A 20,854-nucleotide genomic window follows, 5' to 3' on the forward strand; every position below is an offset into this window, starting at 1 on the left:
ACGAATTACAAACGGTCAATAAATGGAAATGCAGGAAACAGCTAAACTGGTTGATGTTACTCCGGTTTATTGTGACGTCACGATGACGTCGCTTTGATTGACAGCCAAAAAAGGTGAGTGCGAACGAAATAACGCTAAAACTGGTTTATATATACACCGATTCATTCTTGAATAGTAATGAAAGTGGATCATTTACAGCGAATCAGTTGGTACATGAGAACAAAGAAAAAAAACTGATTTGGAACATGGGATAACACCCGTGTTATTTTGAATCGGTTTTACTGAAACCGGTGTATTTTAAATCGTTGTAAATCGTAAGTGAGAACACTCCCCACAAGGGCATTGAATTGAACCCCCTGCTGCACAGGAATACACAATCAAAGCACTCCTGAGAGATGGCCATCCAACCTCTGTTTAAAAAACCCCAAAGAAGGAGACTCCACCATGCTCTGAGGCAGCGTAGTCTACTGTCCAACAGCGCTTATTGTCATGAAGTTCTTCCTAATGTTTAGGTGGAATCTCTTCCTGTAGTTTGAATCCATTGCTGCTTTCTGTTTTCTGGAGCTGTGGAAAACAAAACTTGCTCCATCTTCAGTATGACATCCTTTCAAATATTTGAATAGGGCTATCGTATCTCCTCTTAACTTTTTCTTCCCCAGACTAAACATACTGAGCTCTCTAAGCATAGTTTCCAGACCTTTCACCAATTGTTTGCCCTCCTCTGGACACACACCAGCTTGACAACATTCTTCATCAATTATGGTGCCCAGAACAGATGATTCTGTATTCCAGGTGTGTGACCAAAGCATAATAGAGTGGTACTATGCTATTACTACCCTCAATCTAGACACTATATGTCTATTAATGCAGCCTAATATCATATTGGCTTTTTTAGTTGCTGCATTTCACTGTTGACTCATGTTTACCTTGTGGTCTACTAAGACTCTTAAATCCATTTTGAATGTACTACTGTTGAATCAGGTGTCCCTCATGCTATTTCTGTGCATTTCATTTTTTTTTCTGCCTTAGTATCTTGTATTTTTTCCCTGTTGCAATTCATTTTGTTAGTTCTGTCTTAGTTTCTTAATCTGTTAAGGTCATTTTAAATTTTGATTCTGTCCTCTAGGGTATTAGCTACTCCTCCTAATTGGATGTCATCTATAAATGTGGTAAGCATGCCCTCTATTCTTTCATCCAAGTAATTGATAAAGATGACAGGACAGAACCTGTGGTAATGTACTTGTCATTCTTTTAAAGGATGAGGACGACCCATTGCTAGGTTCAGTCAGTCAACCAATTACAAATCAACCTGACAGTAACCCTGTCCAGCCCACCTTTAACCAGCTTTTTTGGAAGGATATCATGGAGGGGACCTTGTCAAGGGTCTTGCTGAGATCAAGTTATACTGCATCTACAGCATTCCCCTCATCTACCAAGTTTGTAATGCTATTAAAAATAAATAAATAATATCAGTGCACTCAGAAGTAGAGCAGAACAAGTAACATTCTGAGCAGTAAATTACCTGGCCATAGACTCTTCATTAGAAAACTGAATGTTTGTTTGCATAGTTAAAACTGTGGTTCAAAATACTTGGCATTTGAGAAAAGAGACAGAGAGATTTTGCTTCCAAATGTGACATTTACTATTCTCTGAACAGTCCCAGAATTCCTTATTAATGGCAGGAGGGACAACTGGAAGGAAAGAACACTATAAAAAGCAGAGACACCACTCCCAGGAACACTCCCCCCTCAAAAAAAAAAAACTCTATTGAACCAACTTAGAAACGGCACAGTAAGAAAGTGTCTGATGTTTTATTAAAGAACTGTCATTTCACTTTGCAGTTTCCCTGTGTGGTTTGTATGGTGATAGACCTGAATGTAGAAATTAAGGCATAATACTTTGACACTTTTGAAGAGGCAATCACTAGGCAGAACTCAGCTCTTGTAGACTGTACAAGAGCTGTACATGTGCAAATTTTACATCAAGATGTCAAACTACTTAAGCATATTCCATGGATATGGGGTTCTCATTTGTTTTCTGAAGGGCTAATAAGTGCTGCTGTAGGGAAGGACTTGAGTGTTGTATAACTCAACACACTTCCAACACCTATCTAGTGTCTACTTGAGTTCTCTGTCTTTTGAATTATGTCCTCACTCTACTAAACTAATTTGTACTGAGGGAAGGCCAGCTGCAAATTCTCTTAGGGGCTGTGCACACTGGCCATTAAGGCTGGCCTGGGGGTGGAGGGTTGTGGTGTCCACATGACACATGCCCCAACTCCGCTCCCAGGGTGACATGATGTTGTGTGCTGCTCCACACGGTGCATGGTGGCATGGCACCTCCTCTGGCGCTGTGCCCTGGAAAGGCCAGATCGGGCCCACAGTGTGCAGTTGCCAATCCGGTGCAGATGAAGACAGCTGCAGGCCGCCCTTTAGGGGTGGTCTGCATAACCTCTTAATCATCCAGTCCAGCATCTGCTTTCCAACAACGGCTAACCAAATGTTTCTGGTAAGATCATGTCTGTGGTCTAACTCAAACAACTTTTATTCAGAGGAAAACAACCTTAGAACACAAAAGAGCTATTTAGTTGATCTGAAACCAATTACCAGAATTAAAACTTGCAGTTTCCATAAATTACCAATGATGCAACAAAGTACGTCTGAGTCTAAAGCCTGAATGGCCTTCCAGATGTTGTTCTACCTCAACTCCCATAATTCAGCAACACTAGCAATCCTGACTACAGAGCAGAATATCCAGTCGAGTATTATGACATGAGTGCTTTCCCCCTTTTCCTTGACATGCTCATTCTCACAAGCTGTTGTGCACATGGCCTTAAAGGCAGAAACAAACTTTATCCAGTTACTTCTTACAGAGATCCCACTCAAAACACAAAAAAAGAAGCAGATCAATTCTCCTTTTCTCCATATTCATGAACATTTTCCTGTCTGGAGATGGGGACACTCCCAATTTCATTATGAATACACAGGCAGGAGCATCTAATGCCATACTGCCTAAGGAACATGTAAAACAGAACACAACTGCACTCATAGGCTTATTGATACAATCAATACTTCTTCTTAGAATGTGTGTATTTGTCTCACTTCCAGCTAACTGAATGACAAAGTCAGAAGTGCACAATTAAAATGCATTTAAATGAGCAGTATGCTACCTATGCCAATACATTTTGTTTTGTTAGAAAAAGATATTCTTGGTGGCAATACTGTTGTGCAGAAACATTTCCCCCCTTGACAATACACACTGATACAGTTGCAGTGTGAATGAGCTACGGGGATAGGATGAGGAATATTCTACAGCCTCCTTTTTTTTTTATCATTTTGTACCCTAAAAGCATTCTGAATATGAAAAGTATGGTGGGTGAGCTTGGTACAATAGGGTGATTCAGAAAATTGCATAAAAGGCAATTGTTGGCATCCACTGAAGAGCATGGCATGACTCCATCCCTTAGTGGTACTGACACAGCATATGGTTACTTTATATAAGCCAGGGTTTAGTAAAGCATTCACTTTTATGCTAATCCAATATCAGTGCTTGTCATGAGGACTATAGAACAGACTCATGTTGAGCAGCTTTTCTCTTGCTGTCTCTTGTATTGGTTTCACAGTTATACATATATAGAGAATCATAGAGCTTTTGTCCTTAAAGTCACAGGTATGAGTGACATGATGATTTCCATGGGTACAGTGTTCCACAAAAAAGCCTGAGCATTTGCTTCAGACTCAGATAGTGATGCTTGGTTTCTTTTGTCCTTGGCCACTGCTGATTTACATCTGGAATAGAGAACACACCATAATAGAGTGGTGTTACACATCAAATTACACATCCCAAGAAATTGCAGGCCATCTTTTATTTTTATTTTTATTTAACAAAAATCTGTTAATCTGTTGAATTTTGTTGTTAATGGTTGTTACACATTCTGTGTAGAATTTGTATGCTGATGTATACCATTTTGATAAAATAAATAAATAAAATACATATGTAGACAAATATTAATTACCAGGCATTAATCTCAGATGCTGGTAATAGAGATTTTAAAAGTACTGTATATACTCGTGTATAAGTCAAGAAATTTAGGTCAAAAATTGACTCAAGAAACCTGGTCAACTTATACATGGGTCAGTATAGTACTTGACCTGAGAAAGCTCAGCTGGGAGAGACTGGGAAGGGCCCTCCAGCTGAGCTACCTCCTGAAGTCTGACCCTCAACTTATCCATAGATCATACTAATACCAATAATTTTGACACCAAAAGTTGACCTTGACTTATACACGAGGTCGATTTATAGTCATGTATATACGGTATATACGGTAAGCAATTCACAAATTATACTGTTACCTTAACCAATCAACATGGTCTGCGTCCAGTCTACTTGAAGGAACGCCTCCTCCCATACAATCCTTCCCGTACACTCCGATCCTCTGGGAAAAACCTCTTACAATCTAGAAAGATGAGACTGGCGGTGACCTCCCGGAGGTCCTTTTCTGTCACCGCTTCAAAAACTTGGAATGGTGTGCCGGAAGAGATTCGCCAATTATCCTCACTTGAGGCTTTTAAAAAGGCGACAAAAACCTTTCTCTTCCGGCAGGCCTTCCCCGATTGATAATGTCCAGAAGCAATTGAATCCCCCTTTTATTATTTTTATTATTTGTGATTTGTTTTTAACTTTGATGTATTGTACTTTTTAAACAATTTTACTGTTTAATTTTATAGTTGGGAGGGAGGGTTGGGTCGGGGTTTTGTGGGGCTTGTTGTTTTTATTGTTGTATATTGTATTTTCTTTGTTGTTACCCACCTCGATCCTCAATTGGAAGAGGCGGGATATAAATAAATATTTATTATTTTTATTAACAGTAAAGGAGCTGCAAATGATTCTGGAAAAGAATCAGCAACACTAGGTATTGTGACTTTTTCTTAAGCAGAACAACAATTATGAGTCAATAACTATGGGATGGGCTCTCCAACATAGCACATTTTTAGCCAGCATCAAACAGATGATTAGAAGATGTCACTAAAACCAACCATTTGGCTTAAATACATACATAATACAGTATTTCCTCAGGTAGTGTGTGTAGATTTTTCCATGGTATATCTGTGTTTTATGAATACACATACACACTCTGAAGAAATACTGTATTACAATTGGCCCTTCATATTCATGGATTATCCATGGATTCAACCACATAATAATAATAAAATTTATTTGTGTTTCCCCGCTTCTCCCAGTGGATCGAAGCGGGGTTACAGACTATTAAAATCAATACATATCAAAACATAAAAATATTACATCAACACTAATCAATACAACAGTACAAAAATCCATCAACCGTCCAGCATCCGGGGCAAGGCAGAATATCGTTGTCAGCAGGGATATTGGTCTTCATTCTTGGGGAGGGGGGAAGCTTGACAAAAGAGTACCGTTTTAAGTCTCTTTTTAAATGTTTCCAAGGGGGTCATGAGACGGAACTCCTCAGGTAGGCTATTCCAGATCCGCAGGACCATTATAGTAAAGGCCTTTTGGGATGAGGAAACATATTTGGAAGATGGTGTTTCCAATAAGTTCTTACCAGATGTTTTGAGTGAAAATATCAAAAATTATAATAACCTCAAAAGCAAACCTTGATCTTGCTATTTTTTAAAATAAGGGACACCATTTTACTACCCCATTATATATAATGGGATGAGCATCAAATAGAGGAGTGGGTGGGTTCCTTTAACCAAATCTCAATGGATACCCAGGGCCCCGCTCTATGATGTATATCTGGTTAATGAGCTTTCTCCAACTAGGTACCTTCCAACAACATATATCACCCTTTTAGCCATGGGATATGCTTAATAGCTATAATGGGAGTTATAGTCCAGCATGTTTGGTGGCATCATGTTGAGGAAGACTGATATAAGCATCTGTTCCTCAATCTGCTATTTTGTTGCCCTTTGAATCTCTCTTGAAACCACTTGAAAGTGTTCTCAAGTTCATAAGTTCAAAAGATAAGATTGTCACACTAGATGAGACAAGTGGAATTATTATTAGTGAAATTTACTAAGAAGTCCATTGCAAGTGTGATTTACTGTAGTATATAGCAACAAAAGATGTAAGTGTACCTTCAAAACAAACTGCTTCCAATAAACTACTAAACTTTAGCCAAATTAATACCCATATAACATTCTTGTTGGTCCAGACCAACATCCACCCAATCTTCCCACTGTTTTTCTAGGAGCAGCCAGTCAGATACATTTCAACATCCAGCATAGTCAGGTGATTAGCCACTCATAGCCTCTGATATTGAAGGAGATGCTGCCTTTGCACATATAAATTCCCTTTGGCTACGACAGCTAATAACCTTTCACCTAATATCTGTATTCTGTTTCTGCCTATCAAACAGCTATACAAAACACGGAAAGGATCCCAGAACTTTGAAAAGAAATGTTAACACAGAGAGAGGTCTTGTATTAATCATGCCTAAAATTACAGTGAATTCAGTTGGTCTCCTTCTGTAAAGTCAACTTTGATTTATGGTGACCCTATGTGTAAGAGACCTCCAAGTCACCCTACCATCAACAACCCTGCTCAGGTCTTGAAAAATTCATGTCTGTGGCTTCCTTGATTGTATCTATCCATCTGTAATGTGGATCCAACTCAGAAAAAACGAGTTACGGAAGCTCCCTTGACTTTGGAATACAAGTGTGTGTGACGGGGGGGGGGGGGGGAGAGCTTGCATCATCATGGAATTGTTTCATTTGTGTCATTTAGGGAGAGGAGAGAATTGAAAAGTATCCTTTTGAAGGTTCTGCCCAAATACTAAGGAGATGACAAAATTAACATGCAAAAACATGGGATGTTAATGCAGTAATACATCTTGGGATGTTAATGTAATAATGCATCTGGGTCTTTATCTACACTGTAGAAATAATGCAGTTTGATACTACTTTTACTGCCATGGCCCCATCCTACAGAATCCTAGGGTTTACAATTTCTGAGGCACTAGCACTCTGTGGCAGAGAAGGCTAAAGACCTTGTAAAACTACAAATTCCAGGATTCCATAGGATGGAGCTACGGCACTTAAAGTGTTGCCAAACTGCATTATTTCTACAGTGTAGATGCATCCTAAGAAGTATGCATTGCCTATAAACATAACTTGAACTTTACCATATTACAACTGACAGAATTAGGACTGTATAGGCCAAGTATTTTAAAACCATTTGTTTGTAGCTTATTATCACAATTCAGACTTTTAAGATCAATGTAAATGTGGCTACTGTTATCAGACCATTCATTTTGGCATACTAAAAGATAAGAGGGCCTCAGTCATTACATGTACATATGTATGGGAAAGACTTTGAGAGAATTATTCCCCTTTAAGTCAAGATGTTTTCTCATTTCTCACCTCCAAGGAATTCTCTCATCTGAGCAAGCTTATTTTATTCAGCCTAAATCAGCATTCTCCAGCCTGGAGCCTTCCAGGTATGTTGGCCTAGAACTAAACAGAGAGTGAGACCATTCTTAGCCATGAGCTGGGCTATGTAATGAATTCCTGTGGGACCAATTAAGGAGCATAAATAAAGAGAAAGTAAACCATATTCCCTCTGCTTCATAGTAGTGAGATTCAAATTACAATGATTTCAAGAAGGAGACCCAATATATTTTGCTTCAATTTGGCCTTAAATAATGGACTTTTAAATATAATGGACATTTAAACCTAAGTTCATGTGGATCCATCTATCTCATTCTTTATCAGAAAACCACCTATTGGCACAGTTATGCTTTATAACTGAACTAAACTAAGTTATTTAAAGAGTCAGCTTCCTTAAATTCTGAGTTGTTTTCTGCTTGTGGTTATAAAACTGGAGAGCCAGAAAAATAAATTTTCCATGTGTTATTGGAAAGGCTTAGCTATAGCAGCACTATTACTTGTAATAGAGTTGCATGGTTAAATCCCTGTGCATTATGCTGGAAACATACCACATCACATTACTTTAATACACCTTCTTTGGTGATTTAATTTACTTCTGCCACCAGGTGGCACTTTCAGTGGATTTATTACATTCAAAAAATACATTATATTCAATACTGTGAGGCAAAAGGCCAAAATCGATTAAAGGATAGAACACCATTTACATATACGGTTCTCATAAAAGGCTTCTCAGCTTTGGTAAGGATTTGCTTGTGCCAAAAAGCAGCACAGTGTGTGTGTGTGTGTGTGTGTGTGTGTGTGTACAAAATAATCATAATCGTAATCATGATGACAAATATTGCTTTTATTGCAATTCATAATGCAGGCTATCAAAGAGTGAGAACTGCAGTGAAGTGATTATCTCATTATTCCCATCCAATCACATAATGATTATCATATTATGAATAGTAAGAAAGAATCTACAAGGTGTCTCTCTTTCCAAACTCAAGATGAAGCATTTAAATAATATAATATGATTTCAAAACAAAGAGTAGCATCAATACACTTACAAAATCATTAAAAAATAGCAGCATAAAAATAAAACATCATAAAACTTCTCAGCTTCATCCCTGAACATCTAATGGCACTTTGCCTCAGATGTTGCTGTCAAATAACCACAATACAACAGGTTGGAAGTAAGGCCACAACTTTATTTGCAAACAATTGGCAGGGTTGGCACAAAGCATAAGGTCAGGATCTGTGAAATCAAACAACCCGATGTTGTCTGATTATCCAAACCTGGCACCCACCAGGTGCTTGGGATGACCTAGGGGCTAAGGAACATAACTTGACCGCAAACATTGTCTTGCGTTCACAAATTGACAAAGCCCCTAGTCACCAGGAGGCGCTCCTGCGTTCTGGCCCCCGCAATGGCCAAACGCCTGCCCTATTCGCCCCCGGGTACCTATTGACTCCCAAACCAGAGCTCCATAGCCCTGGTACAACAACGTGCAGACCCTGGCCTATGCTGCCGCCACAGGCTATCAAAGAGTGAGAACTGCAGTGAAGTGATTATCTCATTATTCCCATCCAATCACATAATGATTATCATATTATGAATAGTAAGAAAGAATCTACAAGGTCTCTCTCTTTCCAAACTCAAGATGAAGCATTTAAATAATATAATATGATTTCAAAACAAAGAGTAGCATCAATACACTTACAAAATCATTAAAAAAATAGCAGCATAAAAATAAAACATCATAAAACTTCTCGGCTTCATCCCTGAACATCTAATGGCACTTTTAAATTAGATTCTAATCTAGACAAATACTGTAGCTAATGTTTACCAGGACTAACCTGGGAATGAACTTTGATTCAAAACATGCCGTAACTAAACAAGAAATATGAAAAAAATCAAGATTTGCTATTTCTGCAAATTCATTTTATGTGAGATGATTATAAGTGAAAAATTGAATTTAATCTTAATAGCCATCCATTTCCCTCTATTTTTAAGTTATCATGTGCTGTAAGAAGGAAGCATACAGTGGTGACTGTTGGATTCTGTGTCAGTGGATCAGTGAATTGGCTTCATGATTTAATCTCAATTATAATTTATACAGGAGATACACAAGTTGTTGGACTTTTTAGGGGGCAATGATGGGGTACCCCCATGGATAATTCCTTTGAAATCTGTTCTACAGTCTAGAAAGATTCACTGCCCTACTGATGCGGAAGTTACCAAATCAGATATCAATAGACTCAGGATAACTTCAAGGTATGAAGAAATAATATTAAACTGTATCCAGGGATGGAAGTGACAACTTCACTTGTAGACATCAAAGGTGAAATTAAAGATTTCAGTGTGGTTGGGATTGGGCACAATGTCTCTCTACCCACCCACCCCAAAAACCCAGATAGAGGGGGGGGAAAACCCAAATAGGGAAGAAACCTTCACTCCCAACTAACATTTGGACTAAACATGATCAGTGAGCATAGAATGCTGGATGACTATTGGAGAGGCAATAAAGGAAAAACAGAGAAAGCTGAGATGGAGTGTCTAGAAACCCCCCCCCCTCACAGCCATGTACTCAGGGGGGGGGATCCAAAATGGGAAAGAAAGCCCTAAACTAAAATGAAAACTAAACACAATCAATGTGCACAGAAAGCTGGCTGCTTATTGGAGAGGGAATAAAAGAAAATGAAAGGAGGGTGGAATGGAGTGGCTGAATTCCTCAATAGAAAGCATTCCATGTGGCAATATTTTGTTGTAAGGACCCACAAGGATCCACCTGTTAAACTGGCAGAACAGCAATTCCTGTTCCCATGGCCTGTTTTGCTATTCAGCAGTGCAATGCTATGGATTTCTACACAGAAATACACCCAGCAAGTATGCTTTGTAGGATTGCAGCCTCAAAGAATCAGTGGGTAGTCGAAAGCATCGGACTTTCAAGGTCAGACACTATGATGTATTTTATTCACTACTGTGGATATACTTCATCAATGTTTATTAGTTTGTTAAACAGCCAGCATGGACATTACTTTTCCAAGTTGTGAAGCATGTTGGTTTTCCCAGTAATTACCATCCTCAAAAAGTTTTCTGCACTTATCTCACAATCTAACACAATAGTTTTGTTCTTATCTTCAAGCAGCTGATCTGTGCCCTTGTGTGGGCACAGAAAGGGTCATTCAGTAAGACTACTACTGTTTCAACAACCTGGACTCTCCTAAACAGAGTAGAATCCAAGTGATAGTGAACAAAATGAACCAAGGTTTTGGACTGTGCTCTTAGATCCTATAATGGCTCAGTCCAGTATGTTTCATTACAACAGCTACTGCCTTTTTTGAAGAAATGCCTGAATTACAGAGTGGGAAACTTGACATAAAATTGGAGATTTTGAGCTATTTATGTAACTTGATTAGAATTAATCCATGTTGTTCCCTGTAAGTATTATCTCATAGCTTTACAAAAATAATAATGGAAAGATGCAGAACTAATCAATCTTGTATACTTAAAAGTTCTCCTAGTTATATAAAGTGCAGCTGCTGCTATTTGTGTTGATTCACATTAGAAACCAGATACAGACCTATGGTAAACACAGAACTCAACACACACTGACTGTCTGCATGTTCTTGGAAGAAAGGTTCGGGCTAGTTCTCTCCCTGCCTATGTGGAAAGGATTAACATGAGTTAACTACACCGAGTCAACAAGTTTATTTAGAATCAATAATTATAATTAACTATGGAACAATTTCCATGACTCCCCTTGGTGCAGAGATCTGTCAAGGAAGCAGTAATGTGCCGGGACAGAGCAATGCTAGAATTAACTTCTCTTCAGTCATCCAAACCCTGCTGCACTCCGACCCACCATGGGCCTGTGTAGAACTCCCTCTTCATAGACTCAGGCGTATCTCCGAAGGCAGTAATAAAAATGTACCCTCTATTCCATTTGCACTTAATGAACAAAGCACTAATCATTCAAAAGAACTGAAACTAATACTCCTTAATGCCTCTGTGCATATACTTGGGATCAGGTGTGTCCAAGTATTATTGTTTTCTTTCTCAGGGATAGTAATACATATTAATTCTTTCTGCAGAACACTTTTTAAAAATGGAACTGATTTGCATTACCATAAACTATACAGAGAAAGCACTTTTCAGATTGCCACTGTAATCACCAAAGCTGTAGCAGGAAACGACTCTATACACAGATTAATCCTTTTTCTCTTAAACTATAACATTCATAGAAACAAAGAAAAGGCATTTCAGAATATCTATGCAGATCAACACACACTTTAGATGAAAAACATTATGTACTGGAAATTGGATTAAAGAGCATGGATCTCAGTAGCACTGTTTCAGGCTATGTACTCGTATGCAGCTAACCACTTGAGGGTATGTTGAAAAATATGGCAGTGGATGGAAGAGTTTCTTGAAGTAAAAAACAGAGATGCTAACAAAGTACTGTACCAGCTACATATGGTAAAGTGCAACAATGCATTAATGCTTTTAGCCGTCACCTAACACTGGCAAAGAAGGTACAGTGCATTTGTACATTATAGCTATATTTTACGACTTGACAGGAAATTGTGCTTTAAAAAGAAATGTATTTTATGGAAATAAGACATCCAAGACAGATGTTTCTTTGAAACTGGTGGGAGAGGGGGTATGATTTGTAACTACAGTGATTCTTAGTGAACTGGTTTTCCAATATATTAGGAAAAAATGTATATTATAAGCCATGGCTTGAACTTAAAGAGGAAAAATGCTGCAGAAGAATCAGTCAACTCAAGTTATTTTTCACAATATCTTTAACATAAATCCAGGCACCATTGATTGGATTCATCTGCCTTCTGTATTCCAGGGCAAGCCTATCTAAATTATACAAAAGGAACAGGAGATATGTTTTCCACACATTTCTTATATAATTTTACCCATGGAAAGAAAATATACTAAGCGTTCTAAGTGATCCAAAAGTGACCCCTCAAAAAACAACAGGAAGATGGAGAAAAACAGGAGAAAAGGATCTTTTCTTTTGTTGCTGTTGGCAGTGTTCCAGTCAAGCAGAACTTTGCTCACAGGATGCTTCTGCTAGTGGCATAAAATGCAGGATCCAGCCCACTGCTTTAAGCAAAAGTTAATCAAACCATACCAATTTTCAGGGAATTTACAGGGCCACAGCCTTTAGAATGCCTTATTGCAAGTAAACACAATGTTAAAGCTTCCCTTATAAAGCAGGCTTAGCTTGAAATTTCCTGTTTGTCTAACTGGGCAAATTTGGTACTCTGCATCTTCATTCACAGGCAGCTTGCAACTGGCTTTTATGCATACAGAACTTGAATGTGATACTGATGCTATAAATATGCTCTCCCTCCCTTCTAGTTGGCAAGCTTTCTTAATTCATCTGGTGCAATGAAGTGAATAGGCTGTTTAAAGCTCCTGGGAAGAATTGTGATTTCTCTCTCTAAACACTGCAGGCAGGATCCCAGCAGCATTCAGCAAACTAGAGGCTGTTCTTAGAGAATCTTTAAACCAGCTTACGCAACACTTGAATTTTTGTTTTTTCCTACTTTACGGAAAGCTTGCGTCTTAAGAAACGAGTTTTGGAGTGATTCTATCCAGCCAACGAAAGTGGCTATCCTTGACTGACAAGTTAACCAAATTAACCTGTTAATGAACTCTGCAATGTAGATACTATTCCTGATACTCTCAGAAGGGAAAAAGGGACAGATACTATAGAGAAACTCCTAACAGACAGATAGGATCTATCTAACAGAGTTTCTTATCTTAACCTCTCTTGAATTCTCTTACAATAAGGCAAATTTGGAGGCTCTGTGTGTGCAGGATGGCCATATGTCCTCCTTTTCAGGACATTTCCTACATGTCAACCTTCTGTTCAGGAGGAATTCCCAAATGCCCTCCATTTTGAGCAGAGCTAAGAAGCATGAATTTATACTTACATGAGTGCTTTTAGCTTTTCTTTTGTCGTGTCCTACATTTTGCTTGAATGTCCTACATTTTACTGTTCCTTGTCTTCCTTTGCATTTAGGAGACCTGGTCAACCTGTGTGTGTACAAATAAGGACAGCACCTGGGGAAATGAAAATGTTCATGTGATTAAGTAAGCTTATTAAAGTCACAGGAGCCTTGTCAAAAAACAAACCTCAAACAAGATATCGGCTCATCAGTATTTATTTGCAATATTTATACATCATCTTTCAGCCTGCTCTAAGAACTTTCAAGGCATTTTACAGCTGGAAAAAAACATGCAGTAATTGAAATCTAGAAAGAAATACAAACACAGTACAGATGTCCACATGTTGTTGATGAGCTTCAAAACAGAACACCAGGATGAGCATAATAGCTGAAGATAAAGTGAATTAAAGTGAAAGGTAAGTTTCTTCTCCCATCCAAATAAAGCGTGTGAATTCTGAACCTCCAATGAAAAAGAATCTCAACTTCTTGTCTACATGTGATTATTCATAACCCATTTTTTGAGAAAGTATAGGGCATATGCCTCCCAGTAGTAATTACTATTATTGCAGATAATTTTGACAGTGTAAAAATTTATATAACTAATTCAATGAGTATTACAGATTAGAATAAAATAAGGAATCCACAGAAATGAACATCTAAATTATATAAACATATTGACAAACCAGAGCAAATTAATCACATAAAGCTAATGAAATGTAGAGCTACCATGGCATAATGGTTTGAGTGATGGACTAGGACACTAGGAGATCAGCTCGGCCATGGAAATCTCTGGTGACCTTGGGTAAGTCACATTCTCTCAGCTTCAGAGGATAGCAATGGAAAAACCCCTCTGAACAAATCTTGCCAAGAAAACTCTGTGACAGGCTCTCCTTAGAGTCACCATAAATCAGAAATTACAGTCACCCCTCCTAACTTGTGGATGTAGGATCCGCAACCTCAAAAATCCATGGGGGGCGACCTGCTATTTTCAATGGGTTGTGTGCATGGGTGCATGCCCCATTCTAGCCTATAGGGCTTGAATATGCATTAGCCCCCATTTCCATGGGTGTGTGTGTGTGCGTGCGCGTGTGTGTGTCTGGAACAGATTTCCCATGAAAACGGAGGGCCAACTGTATTTGAAGGCAAATATCACCACAATAATTATACAAAAAAGAAAACCTAAAGCATTTTGTTAGTAGTTAGGAATAAAGGTAATCTCTCATTGTATGAAAACACCACAATCGTTTCCTTGAAGTCTTGGGCACATTTAACTAGGAGTTGAGAGCCAGTGTGGTGTAGTGGTTTGAGTGTTGGACTACGACTCTGGAGACCAGGGTTCATTTCCCTGCTTGGCCTTAAAATCCACTGGGTGACCTTGGGCAAGTCACACTCATGGCTTCAGGGGATGGCAATGGCAAACCTCTGAATAAATCTTGCCAAGAAAATCCCATTATACGTTTGTTTTAGAGTCACGAGAAGTCAGAAACTTGTTTAAGGCACATAGCACAAGTTTAGCAAAGTAAGCAGAGGGCTTACTTTGGAGTACGTAATATTGAGGATTACTGCTTCACCTGATTCTTTTCAGGTTTGCTCAAGAAAAAAGGCCCCTGAAATCTACTGTACCCTAGGGAACTTTTAAAATGTAGATTTCAATTCCTTAAAAGATGTTTTGACACAGTTATTCAGTATGTGAGAGTTACCCCCAGTGAAATACGAGAGCTAGCGCATGAGTACTAACTACTACAACACTATGGGGCCATGTTTTGTTTTGTTCCTTTTCCGCCAATCAGTCCCCTTATCTGCACCAATGTCTGCCCAGAGCTCACCAGAGTCAGGGAGGGAGTTCTCCTGGGAACATCATTAGATGGGCTTTTTAAAAAAAAAATTGACAGCTTATGCACATATGTGCTATTGCATGGCCACAGGAGGCTGCACCTTAAATTTTCACACCATCAAAGGTGAGCATGATTTGCTTGACATGTTTTTTTTTTTAAAAAAAGCTCACAGTGGGGCTGTGACTTAGGGATTATTTTTTCCTCTTTTCCAAGAAATAAAACCACAACAGATTCTGCTCCCAAGTTGGTGCAAACTATAGCTCTTGCACACATATATTGCTGGGAGATGATATTATTATATGGCTGAGAGAGTGTGACTTCCCCCAAGGCAAACCTATCCCAGGGTTTCTTGCTAAGGGTTGTTCCAAGGGGCTTTCCATTGCTATCCTCCAAGGCTGCTAGTTTTTTAAAATAATAATAATAATAATAATAATAATTTATACCCCGGCTCTCCAATGAGATTGAGGCAGCTTACAACAGTATTAAAAAGCATTAAAATATAATAAAATACAATAGCACATAAACCCATCCATCCACCATAACCAATAAATCAAAACAATAACAATAAAACAATACAGTTAAGATTATTAAAATGGACAAGACAGGGTAGTCAGTGGGAGATGACTAACATGCTAATCTAGGAAGGCCTGTCAGAAGGGACAGTTAAAGCTGTCAAGATTAGTGATATAGCGGGTCTCCTCTGGCAGCTTGGGAGTGGCAGAGGAGAAGGTCCTCTGGGTAACTGCAGCCAGTTTAGATTTTGCTGACTGCAGTAGATTTTTCCCAGAGGACCTAAGTACATGGGGCAGATTGTATGGAAGAAGGCGATCCCATAGATAAGCTGGGCCCAAGCCATGAAGGGCTTTAAAGGTCATAACCAACACACTGTACTGTGCTCGGAAACTAATAGGCAGCCAGTGAAGGAACTTTAAAATCGGTGTTATATGGTGACCCCTAGATCTCCTGGTGACCAATCTGTCTGCCATATTTTGAACTAGTTGAAGTTTCCAAGTTAGGCATAAGGGTAGCCCTTTGTAGAATGCACTGCAGAAATCAAGTCATGAGGTTACTAGCGCGTGTACCACAGTTTTTAGGTCCCCAGGCTCTAGGAAGGGGTGCAGCTGGCGTATCCTGGTAATCACATCTATCAGACCTGACATATGAAGCAATGGATTCAGGAGCACCCCCAAGCTGCGAACACAGTCCTTTAGTGGAAGTGTGACTCCGTCCAGGACCGGTTGATAAACCTTCATACCTAGGTTAGGGGCTCCAACAACATGCACCTCTGTCTTATCTGGATTCAGTTTCAGTCTGTTTTTTCTCATCCAGTCCATTGCCTCCCTAAGGCATTCATTCAGAGGAGAGATGCCATCCTTAGCTAATGCTGTAGTTTGAGGCATGGAGAGAGATATCTGGGTGTCATCAGCATACTAACAGCACCCTGCCCCATGCCTCCAGATGATCTCTCCCAGAGGTTTCATGTAGATGTTAAATAGCATAGGGGACCGTATGGTGCCTTGAGGGATGCCATATTTTAGCTCCCTTTTGGAGGAGCAACTGTCCCCAAGCATCACCATCTGGAATCTGCCTGAAAGATAGGACCGGAACCACTACAGTGCAGTGCCTCCAATCCCCAACTCCCACCACTGAGAGGTCCAAAAGTACCAACAGGATCACACTTCCCCTGTTGATACTCAGGTGGAGATCATCCACTAGCCAAACAGTGTGACGTAGATGTGCATCATTTGATTGACAGTGTAAAAAAATGATTTTTGCAATGCGCTCTACATGGGGCTACCCTTGTGCCTAGTCCAGAAACTTCAACTGGTACAGAATATGGCAGCCAGATTGATTATAGAAACAACTAGGAGTGACCATATTATACCTATATTGAAATCACTCCACTGGCTGCCTATTCATTTCTGGGCACAGTACAAGGTGTTGGTCATTACCTTTAAAGCCCTCCATGGCTTGGATCCAACCTACTTAAAGGATCGACTCCTTCCGTGTAATCCGCCCCGTATCCTCAGATCCTCTGGGAGGAATTTGTTGCAGTCCACAAAGACCAGATTGATGGCAACCTCCCAGAGGACTTTTTCTGCGATCGCTCCCACTTTATGGAATGCTCTGCCGGACGAGATCCATCAAATTGCTAACCTAGAGAGCTTCAAGAAAGCTGTCAAGACGGATCTCTTCTGGCAGGCCTTCCCGGAATAGAACCCGGCCATGTAACGCTCCCCCCATAGACATATATAACTGTTATTTTATTATTGTATTATTGTATTTAGATTTTATCGTTTGTAATTTTAATGGATAGAATTGTTTAATCCTTTTTTTAAGGGGAGGGGAATTGTATATATTGTATTTTTTAAAGGTTGTACACCGCTTTGATTGTGGTAACAAAAAGCGGGATATAAATTAAAGTTTTATTTATTATTATTATTATTTTTTAAAAAACCTTGAAAATAAGCAAAATGGCAGCTCCATTTTAAATCAATACAAATGGTAATGTGAACTTCATCAGGGTTAAATTGCCATAGAGAGATTCGATTGGGGTGGGAACTTTGATTTGGTATTGCATCATCAAATCTCCCTGGATCTACTCATCACAAAAACGCTAGTGTGAATGGGGTCTATGTGGAAATTGTTTCAAGCAGGTAACACCTACCGTCACAAACCTGATACCACCACTTTCCTCTCTAGAACAGTACAGTTGAGCCTCGCCTTACGTGGGAGATCCGTTCTGGATCCCCTCCCCCCGTGTAAGGCGAATTTTGCCTATGCTTGAATGGGGCTCATGCGTGCGGTGGTGTGGCAGGGTGTGCACCCCATTCATTCAAATGGAATGCGCCGCCCCTTGCGCCCCGTGCGCTCCCCACGGCTTGAGCGCATATGCTCAAGTCCGCATATAGCGCACACACGTATAACACGGGCGCACTGTAATGAAAAGTATGCAGTCCCCTAGATATTGTTTAACAAGTCATAACTGCCCCAGACAATATAGCCAGTGGTGATTAATGCTAGTTGCAGTCCAACGTGTTAAAACATCCTTTCTCTAGGAAGGCCATCTAGAGGACACTTTGCATGTTACTTACGCTAGGGGCAAGTCGCATGCTCTCAGCCTCAGACGAAGGCAATAGCAAACCTCCTCTGAACAAATCTTTCCAAGAAAACCCCTTAGGATTGTCATAAATCAGAAATGGTTTGAAGGCACATACAACAACAACAGCAACATTTCATCATCACTTCAACATATTCCAATTCTAAAACAAAAGTACTTAAAAGTTAGGAATTCCTGTCAGTAAGGAAATTGTGCTTGACATATCCACTGGTTAGCATCCCGATCCAATTATGTTATTCCCAGTTATCTCTCATTAATTTGAAAAATGGGCAAAAGGCTAGTGAGTGAGGGTGAGTCCTATTGCTGGGCAAGAACTTAACCAATAACAGAATTCAGATTATGCTAAAATAGACAGGATTATTAAAAACAGGATAAAGGATCAATGTCAAAAATAAATAAATAAAAGAAAACTTATATGCATAGTCTGACCTATGTAACATCTATGCTTCCAGAGATGGCTTCTATTCTGCAATTTGCTCACCCTGGCCACGGAATTTCACAAGGGATTCAGAGAAGACAGGCCATATTTCAGTTTCTAATCCTCCCATGATTTCCTGCTACTACTCCTGTCTTTTATCTTATTAGGAAAAATAAATCAGGGCTGGGTAGCATAATGGCAGCAGAGACAAAATAATGAAATAGCTACCCAGTTCCTTTTGACTGGCAGCACCTGGAGCTGTCTGCTTGGAAGCCCCAATCCATCTCAATGACTCAGAAGGGTCACCTTAGACAATTTGGAGAGAGTGAAAAGAACATCTGGAATGTTCACTCTTTATCTCTGGAGGGTTGCAAGAAGGACTGTGCAAGGAAGGGCATATCCGGCCTCTCAGGGAGAGTAAACATGTCTTGGCATACCTAAAGGACATCACACAGTGGGCTAGAGGATGTGAATAGGAGCCCTCTCCTCTTACTGAGCTAAGTCTAAGGACTAATGTCTTCAGTGGGCTCATACAACTGTCTGAACCTGAAGCTCTGTTTGGAGGCTCATAGACAAAGAGCAGCTCTGGGCAGAACCAAGAGGTGACAGATTTTGATATTTACCCATCTAGGGTTTTAGGGCATTTCTGATCACACAGATTTATTCTCTTGATCTGCCTTATTAAGCTGGAGACTACACAGATCTTGTAGGACAAGTCATCAAATCCTAATGTAAACAGAGCAGATGTTCACAGCAGATGATAAGAACATGCATCTCAGCTCTATTTACAGAATGCTTTAAGAAATCTATGGTTTGTATTTGGAAATAAACAATAAGGGTATAGCAAAATTGTCTAACTCAAATACAACCCTTTTTCTTTAAGTCTCCTTTCCAGTGCTAGTGAAGCAGAAGGAACAAGCAGATGTCGTGATTCCCAAACTGTGGTCCTTTGAGTTCAAGCAGTGTCAAACCACGCTGACTCTGCAGTGTAGATGCAGCCAAGGATGATAAAAGGTAGACAGAACATCCGTTCTGGTGCCACAACAAACTCCAACTCCCAGAATTCCATAGCCTTGAGCCAGAAGAGTTCAAGCGGTGCCAAACTGGGTTATTTCTCCAGTGTGGATGAAGCCTCGGAGTCAGGCTTTGCAAGAAGCGCACTGGCTCCTCCTCCCTTAAAAACTCAATATTTTATGAAGCCGAGGAGGAGGAGGAGGAGGGCGGTGGGCCCCTGGCATCCATCGCGGTCCGGTCCTTGGAGGCCCCTTTGGAGACCAAACTCCGTGGATGCTGAAGTCCATTCAGTAGACTGGCAGAGGGAAAGGGGGGAAAGGGCAAGGCCAAGGCTCGCTTATTAGCATTTCTATATGTTTCTCGGAACATTTTGAAGCCGCGGAGGCTTGACTCGGCGGGGAAAGAATCCGTGGATACCGAGGGACGACTGCTTCGGCGCTAATATTAGAGAGAGAGAGAGAGAGAGAGAGAGAGAGAGAGGGCCTTCCTGAGAAGCAGGAGGAGGGAGCCCCCATGGCTTGAGTCTCCCAAACTCCCCACAGACGTGGCGTGGCTGGCGGGAAGGCTCTTACCTGTTCTGGGTTGCCTGCCTCCGGTCCAGTTTCTGGGGGGCTGCGACTCAGGGAGGGAGGGAGGGGGGCAAGCCCAGTGTGGGGACATGGCAGGGCGCCCAAGCAGCAGCCAGAAGTCTCCCCCACACTTTCTCCACACGCCGAGAGGGAAAAGGGCCTTCTCCGGCTGCTTGTGGGGCTCCCCATCCCAGCCCCCGTTTGGGGGGTGAAGAGGAAAAAAGGCTCCCCTCAGGGCTCCTGACACCCAGGAGGACCCCTTCCCTGTCCCGCCCAGAGAGGAGCCGCTGAGGAGCACTCGGGGCTCCTCCTCCTCCTCCTCCTGAGGGCAGGGAAGCCTCTAATTCAACATCCTCATGGAAGCCTTTCGGGCTGAAGGGCGGGGTAGAAGTACGCTAATCAACACAAGAAAGCAAAAGAAGGCTCGGCCCTTCCCCTTTCAGCCCTCCTCCTCCTCCTCAGCTGTGCTGCTGCTGTGTCCACTCTCTGTCTCTCTCCCGGAGAGTGTGTACGCC

General features: G+C 40.6%; 1 long non-coding RNA gene across 1 annotated transcript; it reads right to left on the reverse strand.

Moving 5' to 3' along the window:
• Positions 1-1,632: 1,632 nt before the first annotated feature.
• On the reverse strand, positions 1,633-20,826 carry LOC149321493 (uncharacterized). Its single transcript, XR_016281063.1, has 3 exons — positions 20,343-20,826; positions 13,368-13,497; positions 1,633-3,788 (listed from the first exon to the last, which is right to left on the reverse strand). It is a non-coding gene; the product is annotated as an uncharacterized LOC149321493 (long non-coding RNA).
• Positions 20,827-20,854: the final 28 nt, after the last annotated feature.

This window comes from Sceloporus occidentalis, unplaced genomic scaffold, assembly GCF_023333645.1.
Source record: "Sceloporus occidentalis isolate IW3139 unplaced genomic scaffold, rSceOcc1.0.p SCAF_1, whole genome shotgun sequence".
Lineage (NCBI taxonomy): Eukaryota > Metazoa > Chordata > Lepidosauria > Squamata > Phrynosomatidae > Sceloporus > Sceloporus occidentalis.